Genomic DNA, 13,199 nt, shown 5'->3' with positions numbered 1-13,199 from the left:
AGAGGCCTGATTAAGCAAGGAGATGTTCTGTGGAAAAAGTGAAGTAAACATAATTGCATCGGATCAATCTACTTCCATACAAGGCTCCTAAAATAAAACTGACAAGTCCAACCACCCAGATCTTTATATTGAGATCAGAAGTAATTGACTTCTGTCTGTCTCGCTGCAATCAAATTCAGTAAGTTCACAGAAACATAAATGAAGATGTAGGAATTGCTAAGTGATCATTGATCAGTTACAGTAAAAAAGGGTGAATGCTACTGTGCAGCTTTCTAGTTCAAGATTCATTGCAGCATAAACAAAATCAATGTTTTATCACATACAAATGCAGGTGGTGCTGAGCTGTTTGGCAGGGATGGCCTTCTGCTCTACAATTTGCGATACGTTATTGATATGAAGTTTGATTAAAAGAACAGAATCTGTCAAAGTGTGATATCAAATGTTGTTCCTGGCCCAACTAACAGGTTGGCAAATAAAATTGCTGCTATGCCATTTACCTTGCAATTGTAGTTGTAGGCATATAATCCAACAACTTGTGAAGTTCTGGCATACAGTCCTACACCTTATCGTCAGAACCTGTGTGTGGTCCAGATTCCATTGTCCAGACTCCAGACCTTATCATCTTATTTCTGAATATCATTCTACAATATTTGGTTCTTCACATCAAACTTCCCAAAAAAAATTTCAGACTGGGGATTCCGAGAATTGAACTCGGGACCTTTCGCTCCCTAAGCGAATATCTTACCACTAGACTAAATCCCCATCTGTCTGCTTTGCATATGTGCAAAGTTTTGGGACATGGAAAACTGGGTCAGTACAGTGGTAAATGATTTATTTAATGTGGGTGATGTTTGGGTTAACATTTTGTTAGCAATGCACATGGGCAGATATTACTAGTATGAAAGAACTTAACATAAGTAAATAACATCAGATTACTTTCTTTATGATTCCGACGCATTCCAACTAAGATGACCAATTAACACTTGATCTTTATACTAACATGTGTTATACTTATTATTTTACAAAATTCATAAGGTAGCACCCATGGGGATAAATTGATAAGGTGGTCATAAGAAAGTAGAGAGAACTCTAAATGGCATTCTATCGTACTTTGGGCAGATGCAACATAATCAAACATCCTATGATGTTTTAAAGAAATTTGACAGTTCAGGCAGCTCCCAACCATTGTGGTTATCCTAAGGCTGATGGTTCCTCTTTTCTTACAAGTGGCCATGATAGCTCTATTAAAGACCAAACAATTTTGATATCGAATGTTGTTACACATTTGTGGCAAACAGCCTTGCAGTTACACATTAGTCTGATGCATGTTCAAGCAGTGACCTATGCGTTATCTTCAACAAATCTGAAATGGTTCATACTTGACTTGTCCAGATATGCAAACACAATAAACAAGAAAAGGAATGTGCATGGACATTTACCTCAAATGAATTTACAATTTCACTTTTACAAAAAAAAAGGTATATTTTAATTGTGTTCTTTTTTTTTAACTAGGAAAGCAGAGCTTCCCCATTTCCATATATCAGAAATAACAGGTTTTACATTTTAATTGTGCTTGTGACTCTGACTGCCTTACATATTGCCCTCTACTATTACATCACAATGTATTATAATTTTTGTACCTCATGCTGAATGCCCCAATTTCAGCTACCACTGGCGATCCAGGGAGAGACATAGAAAACAATAGACAGTATAGGTAAAAACCGCAATCTTTACCAATTGTCTGAGACAAATTACTATAGTACACGCCATTTTAATTCGTGCATAATGCATATTGTTGTTTTTGTTTTGATGAAAGCTAAATCTCCATAGAAAATCTGAAGAAACAAAATGTTGTTAGGTGAGCATGAGCTTACCAAATACTACTAGTATAAAGCACTAACAACACGTCTTCATACTTGAACTCAAAACTAACAACTAACACACTGCGAAATCAAGACCATCAGTGATGTAACTAAACAGAGGATGATACATTATGACCGACGATGAAGTTTACCCAAATTAATTACCCAATATGATAGTGTGAACTCAGTCACTAAAAACATCAAGCAACTTTGCAGGAATCATCCATCATCAAAAGTCAGCTTCAGGCTAGAATCTGTACGAATACTAGAACATGCTGATGCCGCGTTCTTGATATGGCAAGGGAAGGGTCAGGCAATCAGACCCTTTACTGGAAGCTCCAAAAAAATTACTTCCCCCATCTTACCGCAAATCCGTGCACAGCAATCTGGGGAGAAAAAGAAGAAGCAATACCTGAATTCGCTCCTTGGCTTGGGGGCGAGGCTGGATCGGAGCTACGAGGGCACCAGCGATCTCACGTAGCGGGGGCGAGGCCGTTGGTCTTGGCCGCTTCTGGAAGGGAGGAGAGGGACCGGGAAGATCGGGAGGCGGCGCAGCTCCGGCGAGCGGCGGCGGCGGCGGCGGCGACGGGAAATGGGGAAAATTTTAGCGATCTCGCGGCCTCTTCTCCATGCGCCGTTGGATCGATCTTACACGGTGGTGATTGTGGCTGGAAAGACGTAGGCGCCCCTATATTTACCGTTAATTTGTTATCTTCGAAACGACAGGGGCACACGGCATACCGCATATGGCCCACCACACACACCCCCACGCGCGAACACGTGTCGCGCGCAAAGAGGGGCGGCGGACGCCGCGCGCTTCCCTATTTTTCGCTCCGTTTCTCTTTCCATTTTTCCGGTTTTCTTTCTCGGTTTTTTGTTACTTTACAAAGTTTACATACGTGATTACGTGTATATACATGTTTATAAAGTTTGTATACACATATATAAACTTTATATACATGTATTTTCTTACATGTATATATACAAATATAAATACGAAGTTGATATTTTCTCCGGTTTCTTTCCCACTTTTTGGTTTTTTTAATACGTTACAAAGTTTGTATATGTGTTTATATACGTGTATTATTCTTTTTTATATGGGCGTATACAAACTTTATAAAAATACGTATATAATTTTTATATACATGTATTTTTTTATAGTAAAAGTGTATACATATAAAAAATTGTAATATATATATACATATAAAAATTTTATACATACGTATATATAATACACACATACGTATATACAATTATACATGTACTACTTACTATAGAGAGGAGGAGAGAGGACTAGAGGCGGGCGACTGACCGCGCGGTGGCGTGGCGGCGGAGCATTTGCGGCTAGAATAAAATTTAAAAATATACATTATTTTTTATGTACGATTATAAAAGGTTTTGAACGATTTATCGAAATATACGCGTTCCGCAGTTCAAAAATGACAGATTATTTTACACAGCATGAAGGCGCGGGAGTGCGAGACCAACGTCCGGAACAATCCGCGACGCGGGGCGCACGACTGAGCAGCCAAGTTACACACATGCATGCAGTATACGCACATATGCGGTGCCGCGTGACTGGCCCGCAGGACCAATGTGGTACTGTGCACCGATGTCGCAGGATTATTCCGGCTATTGGTCTCGCTACCTCCGTGCCACGCAAAATAACCGGCCGCACATCTCCGAATCATGTACGTGTATATTTTCACAAATCTTTCAAAATCATGTATATCTCTACTATTATAAAAATTGAATATGTTTCCGTTAAAATTTTGATACGTCATCTGTGTTCCAGTTGGTTTTCTAATATTTATTTTTATCTCTAATTTATCTATATCTATACCTAATAGCTTCCTGTTTTTTTGTCCGTCTTCTTTTTTTCGGCCGGTTTTTCTGGTCCGATTAGTATTTTTACGTATGTGGAATTCCTTTTTTTTCGGCCTTTTGGTTTTTTTAGTTCTCGGTTCTTTTTTTTTTTTGTCTGATCTCAGTCGATCTACCTTCCGTATGTTTCCTCCTCCATGATTGCAAAATCAATTTCCCACTACTCTCTTTTTTTTTCCAGCCTTTTTGTCTGATTTTATGAAAAAGGAAAGAGAAGATCGAGTGGATAAAAACCCTCAACCAATTTTTGGGAGATCGAGAAACATTCGATCAAATTTGATGGGAAGATAGGCTCTGACGTTCCTCCCTCATTTATTTTCCCCATGATTTACTCTTTCAATTCGTCTTCAATTCGTCACTCCATTGATGATGGCCTATTGTCGAGCTTCTCAGACTTTTTGTCCGATTTTATGAAAAACGGAAAGAGAAGATCGAGTGGATGAAAACCCTCAACCAATTTTGGGAGATCGAGAAACATTGATCGGAAAGAGAAGATCGAGTGGATGAAAACCCTCAACCAATTTTGGGAGATTGAGAAACATTCGATCAAATTTGATGAGGCTTCCACGTCATATGGTGAGAACATAGGCTTCCACGTCATATAGGTAAAGGACTGTTTTCCGGAGGTTGAGGACACGAGTTGGCTATGTGAGCGGCCTGCGGCTCTACTTGTGGGCTGGGCCGAAGAGAGATAGGCTGAGCGGAGGGAGGTAAGCTGAAAACGTAACGAAGAAATAGGCTTTGGTCCAAAATCAAGAAAAGATATTCATTATTTTTTTCAATTATAATGTATAGCGATACTACTGTTTTTATTTATTTCTCGGCTCCTATAAGTTGTTGTATCACTAAAAACATATGTTTTGCAACGGGTATTTTTTTTCCTAGCAATCATAAAAACGTAAAAATTGTATATTTTTAAATTTTATTCTTTGCGGCTACGACATCTCTGAGTTCACCGGTACGCCTAGCTGATTACCGAGAAGACTAATTAGCACGTTTGCACGAGATGAGTTACCGGCGGGCGTCCACGTTTTGCTAGCTTAGGATAAAATCGAAAACATAAAGAAACATGAGTAGCACTGTATTTTAGGGCCGATTAGCACGATTAATTCGATTTTTTTCTCCGTAATTAGTGTTCGGGGTTTTTTTTGTAATTAGGCCGTAATTAATGTTTGGTTGTTTCTTTAAATATAATGAAAGCTTTCAAATTAAATTCTAAAAAAATCTACCGAAATTTAAAACTTTATACCCCAAATTTAAAACATTCAACTCAAATTTAAAAACTTTCAACTTAGATTTAAAACTTTCAAGTCAAGATTTTGAAAACTTTTAACTTAGATTTGAAAACTTTCAACTCAATTTTATTTTTTTTTAAATCAACTCAAATTTGAATACTTTTAACTTGGATTTTAAAATTTTAAACTGTTAACTCAAAATATGAAAATTTTTAACCCAAAATTTCGGTCTTTTCCAAAATTGTAAACCCTGCTTGAGAGTAGCCACAATCAGTTAATTAACCAAGCAGAAGAAAATGTGCGCCGCTCAACGTCTATGGCAAATGGCAACGTATACTTCGGAAATACTACTAGTATAAACAGCAGATAATTAAGTCTCTTTTACAACTTCATTCAATTAATAGTCGGATTAGTATGACAACTTTAAAATCTGTTCCATGCGTCAGTGTTGAAACGTGAGATTCTAACTGTCAATTAAAAAAAAAAAGGAGAACAAGAATCTGTTAGGATATTTTTGTACGGCTTGGTGATAAACTAATCTTGTGGGAGCACTACATGGCATATCTATACTCCTTAATCTAATTCTAGATTTAAATCTAAATATAATGTATATAGATTTAAACTTAGAATTAAATTTTTTTAAAACGAAGGGAGCATGTGGCTTGTGGCTTGGGATCAGGCACCGAGGACATGTGCAAATCCATTGTGGGACGACGTGCTAGCTGCAGGCAGCGGCAGTACTGACGCCGGCCGAGGCCGAAGAATAACCTAAAAAACGAACGAGATTGCCCATCGTTTCTCACTTTCTCCGTTGGTGTCGTGGATAGCTACCGTACCATCGATCTCCTCCATGGCCGCTTCAAACGCCATTAATTAGAAACGGTCAAGGTCAGCAGAGACCTTGGCCGGAGTATCATCACCAGTTCACCACCCGAGGAATCACCGACCATTGTTTTCCGAGTCCCACACACCGATTTTCGCTATTGACGCGCGGGCCTCCCGTCCCGGTCCTCCCCTGGATTTGAGCCCCAGGTATGTTCGGGCCACGGACGAGCCGCTCTTTTGCGAAAAGGCTCTTGTTGCTTTTCGGAACCTCGGGCAGGTCCTGACATCTTTGTTCGAAGTTCCACCAAAGAGTACTATCGCTCTTATGTACTCCATCCGTATCTTGAAAAACCATAGCATTAGATATGGTATATTTTTATACTATAAATCTAGATATACTTCTATCCAGATTCATCTTAGTAGAATATGTTACGTCTAGTCTTAGATTTGTTTTACATAGGACAGAGGGAGTAAACTACAACGCTAAAAAAATACCTAATATTTTCCCAGCCATTGATACATGTAAGGGTGAAAAAAAAATGAAGTTATGTAGCGAATTCGACTTGGATCACCTTGAACTCGGAGTTGAGCTGAGTTACCCTTCTAACTCGTGAGTTTAACGAACTAGCTCACGATCCGCTTGTTTAGCTCATTAGTATAAGATATCGGTGCTTCTTAATTAGTGCTTAGTCTTTTAGTTACAAACTATTCGTATTTATTGAGTTCTTTATTAGTTAGTTTTTGTTATTATGTTAATATATGACAAAATGCTAAATTTAAAATTATTAATATGGTAAAAATGAGATAGAGCTCGTCATCGAGCTTAACGATCCTATTCATGAGCCAAGCAGAGCTAAGCTAGCATTATAGCTCGTTAATGCTAACTAGCTGAGCCAAGCTGGCTCGTTAAGATAACAAGCTCAAACGAGCCGAGCCAACTAATTATCCACCCCTATAATTTAGTGTGTTGGCTGCTGGCACATTCTCTGTCTCCATCTCTCTAGCTTCTCCAAGCAATTCATCGGTTATAGTTGCTTACCGCTCCTCGGGGACACTAGATCTAACACACCCTCCTACCTCTCTCCTCAATCTCACTCTTCATGCACTAACTTAATAGCAAAACTTTAAATATTTTTCTTCTTTTAAACTATGCATCCAATCAATGATCCGATTACACTGTTGTATTCGTTGTAATTAAGTCTTCGTAATAAGATCTCATATGATTATATTTGGATAAAAAATATTTTAAGGTTTTTTTTGTCATAATGCTCTTTTAAATGTTGCAATAAGTAGTTTATTATGTTTCACTATGTCATTTGGAATGTTGCACATAGTGCTATTTGAATGTTTCAGCAGATATTTTGTGATAATTTAACTGATGTTTCATTAGATCATTTGAAATGTTGCACACAGTGCTCTGTGAATGTTTCAGTAGATATTTTTGTGATGTTTCAGCTATTATTGTGTGATGTTTCAGCAGTTGTAACTTAATGTTTTTTCGGTTGAAAAAGATTTTTTTTACAATAAAATATAATCATGCGAGATCTCTTTGTAAAGATTTAATCACGACGAATTTAACGCTGCAATCAAATCGTGAATTGGGTAAGTAATTTGTAAGAAAAAATGATTTATATCTTGCTAATTAGGTGCATAGAAGGAGAGAAATGTGCTAATTAGGTGCATAGAAGGAGAGAGGGAGTGCTAAAAAACTTGCATGCAGGGAGGGGAAAGAGAGAGAAATAAAGCATGCATGTGGATGTGTTGCAGAGAAGTGCACACAGATAACATGCATGTAAGAAAGGGGCGCCCGATTTTTCTCAAATAAATCGGGCGCTGATTTGTAAGAAAGAGAAACAATCAATCTAATCTAACAGCTTGGTGTGGTGGGCCTATTAATTTTAATGAAAATAGTTATTTTTTTCTTAGGGTTTCTAGATTTTCTCTAATTTATTATAGTGTCATGTGATGCCATAGGAGCATTTATATAAGTGTCACGTGGTGGTTTAGAAGTGTTTATAGGAAGTTAAACATTTAGTATATAATAGATAGATAGATAGATTGGATATCATCTTATAATTTAGCAACGCATGTTCGTAGAATTATTTAAGGTGACATATTATATGTTGTCAACCTTTTTATAATTAAATAATGTTTCCTCCTTGTTATATTTGGTTGCCATTCAATGAATATATAGCCCATACAACATCATGGATTTTGAATTATTTATTTGATTATAAATAAAATAATAATAAAAAATATACGTGACTTAAATTTAGCTATAGAAATCGAAGATTAGGAAAGGAAAGAGGAGATAAGGGGAGTACGTACGAACCAAAACCGGAAGAGAAGATGAGGGGTGTACGTATGAACCAACCGGAGCAAGGGTAAGTACGTACTATGGAGGGGAGGTGGGGACGGGTGTGAAGAGGGGGATTTTGGTTTTTAAATTAGATTTAATGGTTAAAAATACTGGACCCATCAATTTAAAGGAAAATCAATGGTTATATTTTAAAGTGTTACTTGGAGGTTTATGAGGGTTTATAGGAATGCCGTGTGGTACTTTAGGAACGTTTGTAGGGTGTTTAATTAACTTTTTAGTATATAATAGAAATAGGTAGATAGAATATAGATGTGCCCCACCCAAAAGGATTGAGGAAGATGTATTGTGGTATGAAATTATTTTTTCTAAATAATGTAATTGCCAAGAACCAAATAGATAAAATTCTTTAGGTATCATGTATACTTTTTTAAAAAATTTTCTGAACCAGCATGTACTCTGTAAAACTTCGCAATATGTTAGCTGAGGTTCAGTATATACAGCTATGCAAATTTAAGCTCGAGCGGTCGAGCCTGGTCTGTGTTTTTTCTAGTTTATGTTTAATCCGCATAGTTGATTGTAACCTCGGTGTTATACTCTAGTGCATATGCCCAGGTAAATTTATACTAAAAGTTTCATGAAAAATATCATGCGCACACAAGGTTTCTCGTGTACACATCGTGCACACCAACTAACAAATTTCACCAAAAATATCTAGAAAAAAAAATGCACAAGTACTTTAATAGTATTACACCTATATGTAAAGTCTTAAACTCAAATTCATTATATTTTAGGCATAACAAAATAGATAAAAATTTGACAATTTTGTGGGTATAAATCTGTCAGAATTTGTCCTTTTGGTGTTCCCTGTATATGATGAATTTAAAAATAAAACTTTACACATAATTGTATTAAAAGTATATGTACATTTTTTTAGAATTTTTATGATATTTTTTAATTGGTGTGCACAATGTGTGCATAGGATACGTTCTCATAAGTTTCCTAGGGTCTGTTTATAAAATAACTTTTGAAAGGGCTAAAATGTAAAAGTCCATTTGAAAACTTTAGAATTATAAAACTGATAACGCAAACTTTCAATACTATTGAGCCCATTTTATTTTTTAAAACCATTTGCATTAAATTACATTTTGTTGCTTAAATGTTAAGTGCAATTTGCAAGCGGTTGGCGTGTTGAATGTGTGTTAGTCAGGACGACCAAACAATACCTTTCCTTCTTCCTTTTTTGTTCATCTACAGATCTATACCTCGTGCTATCCAACAAAACAAGCCTAGCTTCTCTAAAATTTCTTTTTTTCGACGGGCTTGTTTCTCTTAAATCAAAATCGATCCCGATCGGTTGCACCTACCAAGAAAATCTGATGGAGATGAGAGGGGTATTCTTGGCGGCAGGGATGGCGATGGTACGTGCTCTTAGAAATAGAGGGAACCTCAACAACTTTCAGGTTGCTCTCCGTACCTCCTCAAGAGCCTAGCTAGAAAAGTTCAAACCATGATATACATAGTAAGAATGCTTAGCTATGATTAATCGCAGGACGAAATAATTCCTCCACCTGAGGTAGACCTTCCCCGAGAAACTGAGGATTCAGAAAGAATAATTCCTTCACCGGATGTAGAGTACCTTCCCCGGCAAACTGAGGATACAGAAAGAAAACTTCCTTCACCGGATGTAGATTACCTTTCCCGGCAAAATGAGGATATAGTAAGCACACTTCTTATGGAGAAACAATGAGTTTTCTCTATAAATTTACTTATTGTTCATTTAGTTAAGTATCTACCGGTTCGTCGAAGCAACTCTATTTTGAGCTTTTATTAGTTTCACCAAGATATTTACATGCTACTTTGTCAAAAAGAAAAACTACGGAGTTAATTAAACCAGCAAAAATAAAAACTGTAGTTTTCTATTCAAGCATAAAAAGTAAATTTATAATTGATGCATTATCTACATGATGCAATCATGGCTGCTATCTTTTCAATTGGACGGCTGAGATGCATGCGCTTCTAGCGCGGTTGGCGCAGGTATTCAGTTGTGAACGCTGCAGCTGGGTTTAATTCCTGAACTCATTTTTCTGCTTGGATTAAATGAAAAGTTAGAAATATGTGGCTCCATCTATCTTAATTATATCGGATGGCTAGCTCCTTCTAACCATCCCAACTTTTTTTAAGTATAAAGCTGGATCTTTACCCTAGCTATTTTTGTAAAGTCAAATGCAAATAACATAGAGACCCTTCATTATTAGAATTCCATAGAGGCACCTTCACCAGAAAGTTGAGGATATAGAAAGTACACTTCTTATGGTTTTTATATTTTACTTTTCAATCTGCCGGTTTGTTGAAACAACTATCTATTTTGGGCTTTTAGCTTCAAATAGATGCTTTCGACTAGTTTGCGTCGCACCCTTTGTTGCTTGATAATTTTACCAAAATATTTACATTGTTATTTTGTCAAAAACAAAAAAACACAGATCAAAATGATGTGTAGTATTTTTTTCCATCAATAGCTTTTTTTTAGCAATTTTAAGAATTGCATAGGGACTAGAAAGTATTCCCTCCCTCTCAAAATATAACAACGTAGCATTCAAAATTTATCTTAAAATATAACAATTTCTCCATATATTTTCTTCTCTCAATCAATAACAATCTTTTTTCATTTAGTTCCACCTACTACCTAATACTTGGGGAGTATACAATATTTCTTTTGGCTGCTTTGTCCTCTTCTAGTGGCTAAAGTATTTTATCATAAGTTGTTAACAGCTGACATATTTCCGATACTTCATAAATTTATTCGCATTTCCATTTTGTACCATAGAACTCCAGACTAGTTAAGAAATATACTTAGCCATACAATTATATAATTCTTACATGTATCTCCTTTCTGATGCAAAACATATGGATTGTGATTGTATTTTACTAGCAACTGATAATAAAGATTGTTGTAACTTGTAACTATCCTCAAAGTCCCTAGCATCGCAGAGTTAAGCCTATAGCAGCATCAACCTTCGGCCTGGTTTAGTTTCCAAAATTTTTTCCTAAAAACATCACATCGAATCTTTGGACATATGCAAATAGCTCTGTTGCCAAAGAATAGCTAAGTTGCCAAAGAAGCTCAAACCCTTTCTGCTTTGACCTTCGACCGTGTTAACGAGCATTAAATATAGATTAAAAAAACTAATTGCACAGTTAGGGGGGAAATCGCGAAACGAATCTTTTGAGCCTAAGGCCATTCCTAAACCAATGACTAGGATGGTGTCCATAGCATTAAATAAGCTGCCACATAGGATGAAAAATGATGTGGCAAGCGAATAAATGAGGAAAGAGAAGGAAACCATGTATTGCATGAGACATGGTTTCTATGCAACATCCAATACATCATGTGAGATAAGTAGCATTAAATTTAAGTATGGATAGTGGTGTTTGCATTGGAAGGGTAGTGTCTAGTACTAGTTTCTTGATGATGTGGAGTTTATGAAATTAGTTTTTTCATTCGTCTCCGAAAACTCCTTCCGGTCAAACATCCGATGTGACACCCAAATTTTTTTTTTTGCGAACTAAATAGGCCCTTCGTCAACTCCGAAGTAGTTTTGAACTATGATAACCTCTTCCGATTATTGCAGCTCGAACAAAAAGAAGAGCATGGGAAAACAACTGAGCTAGAAAGAAAAGAGAAGCAACTTAAAGAAGAGAGACATGGCGAAGAACATGAAAGGCCACACGAAGAATTAGGACAGGGCACAAAACTCGAAACACAGTGTGAAGAACACAAAAGACTCGAAAGACAGTGCGAAGAACTCGAAAGACAGCGCAGAAAACTCGAAAGGCAGGGCGAAGAACTCAAGAGGATGAAAACCATCACAATTGTTTATGAACAGTTCCGTCAATGGATTGAGGACAAAGCTTCAAACTCCAGTAGTGGGGTAAGCTTCATCGAGTTCAATCCCTCAGAGGTAGATGATTCAGTCCCAAAGGACCAAAATCATTGTCTCGGGAGAGGTGGTTATGGCATCGTCTACAAGGCAAAACTTCGGAACGAGACTGTTGCTATGATGATTCTCAATGAGAGTAGCCGGCAAGGAGAACGGGAGTTCAAGCAAGAGGTGAGTAACCAATTAAATAAATTGTAAATAATTCTATCATTACGTGGATAACTATTTTGTCAACTGGAAGGGGAGGGGAGAAAGAGATCATGGGGACTTCTTTGATTCATTATTCTTGCTTCATTGTAATAGCACTAGCCTCATAGCATAAAGGGTTCTCCTACCAAATATGGGTAAGATCAAACCAAAAAAAAAAGAAGAAATAGTCAAACAACTAATTCTTATACTAGAAAACAAATCACACTATTTAGGAAATATTCTGAACTCTGAAGAGGGTATTCTCAGTGTGAGGCTGCTGCTACAGTATCATCAGCAAGTACTGTTCATTTGCGATATTTATGCTCAAAATATTGATTAAATAGTGTACTTTACTTACTGAAACGATCACTCCAATAGAGGTAGACACTACCTGCAGTTCTGCACCAATAGATCAATAAAACGACAGGCACAACAATTTATTCTGTAGATTGTGCAGTTCACCTTTTCTTCCCGGCTTCACCCTTTCCAGCAAGTTCTAGCACCATTAAACTTCTTGCATTAACTTTTTAGCAAACCTAATATTTATCCGACAGATAAAGCTATTCTGTAGAATGTGCAGTTCACATCACCCTTTCAAGCAAGTTCTAGCACCATTAAACTTCTTGCATTACCTTTTAGCAAACCTAATATTTGTCTGACAGATAAACCTAACATGTATTCTTACTATTGCTCTTCTTGCACCAAAAAAAAAAATTCTGAAAATTCAGGTTGCAATACTCAAAAGAATAAGGCATCAAAACCTGATCACTCTCAGAGGAGCATGCAGTGAGAAATTCGCACTCATGTATGAGCTTTTACCTAATGGCACCCTTGAAGATCGCCTTATTAATGAGAAACAAAGGGAATCATTCTCATCGGAAGAAAGAGTAAGAGTGGCAACTAGCATCTGCACTGCTCTTGTATTTCTCCACAACGCCAAGCCTAA

At 36.9% G+C, this 13,199-nt stretch overlaps 1 non-coding gene and 1 pseudogene across 1 annotated transcript; one reads left to right on the top strand and one right to left on the bottom strand.

Moving 5' to 3' along the window:
* Window positions 1-690: 690 nt before the first annotated feature.
* On the bottom strand, window positions 691-762 carry TRNAP-AGG (transfer RNA proline (anticodon AGG)). The gene has a single exon. It is a non-coding gene; the product is annotated as a tRNA-Pro (tRNA).
* Window positions 763-9,535: 8,773 nt separating this feature from the next.
* LOC127755813 (U-box domain-containing protein 70-like) lies at window positions 9,536-13,199 on the top strand (annotated as a pseudogene).

Source organism: Oryza glaberrima, chromosome 11, assembly GCF_000147395.1.
Source record: "Oryza glaberrima chromosome 11, OglaRS2, whole genome shotgun sequence".
Classification (NCBI taxonomy): Eukaryota; Viridiplantae; Streptophyta; class Magnoliopsida; order Poales; family Poaceae; genus Oryza; species Oryza glaberrima.
This window is presented reverse-complemented; position numbering and strand designations above follow the sequence as displayed.